Source organism: Macaca thibetana, chromosome 2 (genome assembly GCF_024542745.1).
Source record: "Macaca thibetana thibetana isolate TM-01 chromosome 2, ASM2454274v1, whole genome shotgun sequence".
In the NCBI taxonomy this organism is placed as follows: Eukaryota; Metazoa; Chordata; class Mammalia; order Primates; family Cercopithecidae; genus Macaca; species Macaca thibetana.
Genome location: NC_065579.1, coordinates 19,459,995 through 19,462,202, shown reverse-complemented (window position 1 = coordinate 19,462,202; position 2,208 = coordinate 19,459,995). Strand labels below are relative to the sequence as shown.

The window sequence follows — 2,208 nt, the reverse complement described above, 5'->3', positions numbered from 1 at the left end:
GGCACTGGAAGAATCTTCTTAGAACTCTTGTCATGTGGTGGGAAGTTAAGAGTGGGCTGTCTTGAACATTGAAACCGTTAAAGGGAAGACCATGGGTTGATACCCCCCCTACCCTCATCCCCTGGCCTTTCCTTGACTACCACCCTGGGGCAAAGGAAGAAGGAGGATCTCCTGCTAATTTTCAACTGCGTTTTGCTCTCTGTTATGTAGTATTTCAGTGACATCATCCACTCAGGAGAGTTGGGGCGAGGCTGGCTGAGGTTCTCAAGGAGCTGAGTTTTGAGTTCAGGTGCTCGTGTAGCAGTGGAATGATGCCTCCTGACCTTTCAGACCTTTGAGACCTCTGGGCGGTCTTAGAAATCACTTCAAGCCTCCAGTCCAGGATACGACTGCCTAGGGGAATTCCAGGGAAAGGTGGCAGGTAGAGTATCCTTTCTGAGTTTTATTCTCTCGTCCTCCTTTCCCTTCTTTCTATGTGTCTGTGTTGCTCTGTTGTGTCTCCTCCTCGAGATTCCAAAGAACGTTGATGCCAAGGTATTTATTTTATGTTCTTGTCAACAGAGATGCCATGGTCAACAAGGTGATGAATACCACTGTGAGCTCACTACAAGATCTCAAAGATTTCAAGCCACTGGCTGTTCCAAAGCATGAAGCCGCCCTTCCGGAGCAGTGGCGGGAGGCAGGCAGGGAGGAGGTAAGGAATCATCCTCTCTTCCCTGTGCCCCTTGACTCCATCAGCCTTTAGCTGTCAGATTGTTTGGACTCATGGCTGATGGGTTTTTTCCCGTGTGTTCTTCCACAGGCCCCGAGTTTTGGCCAGATGATGGACCGTCTCCTTAGGTGTCCAGGGAGCTGCTGAAACATAGTGAGGAAGATGCTGCTGATCCAAAGGATAAAAACACAGAAACTGAAACCAAGAAGCACCTAAAGTGGACTCACGCCCAGCATCCCCGCAGACTGATGTTCTCTCAGCTATAGTTCTGCATTGAACTGTTTTCCTTTGCTATCACCTGCCTAACACACAGTCCTGGATGCTTTTCACTGGTTGGATTTCTTTTTTTTTTTTTTTTTTCCCTGCCTTTTCATTTTCTTTCCTTTTTTTCCTGCCTTTTCTTTTTCTTTCCTTGACCCTGGGAATTACAAACAAGAAATTGCTTTAAAAAGTATTATTCAGTGCTGAAAATAGCCTTGTTTATGAACAAGTTTTATCCCTACGGATTTCCTGAAATGCAATCTCAGGTTACCTTGTAAATGGGGCTGTGCCATTTGATTTGTATAGTACTGATCTGTAAGTTAAAATACATTTCCTTTCCTTTGTTTCATTCTTTTTTTAAAAGTTTGGATCCAGGTAATGGCCTGAATCACATTTGCTTAGCTACTGAAGTGATCTCAATGTGTTATCGCTTAGAGTTGAAACATAATCAAACATAACGTTATACCTGGGGCTCTTGCATACTCTTTGATACATATGTCACACTACAAAGAAACACAAACCTTGTAGGTTGAAATTTAATTCCTGTTTGATCCTGCAGCTAGAATGCTAAGGAAATTGTAAATATCAAAATTGGCTTCAAATACCCTGAATATAAGCTAGTCAACAGTAAGTGGATGGTTCCAGAATACCATTTTCTAAGACAAAGCAGGAATTAGAGATCAACTGACCTCATCCATAATGTTGCTCAGGTCTGTCTGTGGATCTGTCCATTTTGGAGTAAAAAACAAGGCATGCTTCTGTGATTGTGTTTTTGAAAACTGTAGTCTTTCAGATTTATGTTTTGTAATTGTGCTTGCCTTGCAATAAAACACCTTCAGTTGACTCGCAATAAGGTCTCTGTCAATTTCCTGCAAAACTGTGTCCTTATTGGCTTTCTAAAAAAGTTCAGTGTAGACCTATCAGTGGTGACCTGCTAGACATTTCAGCTGGATCTAGCATTATTGCTCTTTCAGAAATAACACTAGAGCTGTCCATTGTCTACACATGGGGTCAGAGTTGTACAGTCAGATTCTCAAGTCTTCGTATTAGCATCAACTACAGAAATCTATAGTCACAGCCTAACCCTGTTACGTATATGTGCTGCCATCTGCCATTGTGTTCCAACTCTGAAGTCCCTATTTATTTGTGAGACTCTAGGATAAGCCAAAAACCCTCTGGACCTCAGTGTCCTCATGTACAAAATGGGGATAGTGATACTTCCTATGATTGTGGTG

The 2,208-nt window shown here is 42.8% G+C and overlaps 1 long non-coding RNA gene across 1 annotated transcript; it reads left to right on the top strand.

The window, feature by feature from the left end:
* The first annotated feature begins 210 nt into the window (after nt 1–210).
* LOC126946664 (uncharacterized) lies at nt 211–1,819 on the top strand. Its single transcript, XR_007722734.1, has 3 exons — nt 211–421; nt 562–694; nt 803–1,819. It is a non-coding gene; the product is annotated as an uncharacterized LOC126946664 (long non-coding RNA).
* Nucleotides 1,820–2,208: the final 389 nt, after the last annotated feature.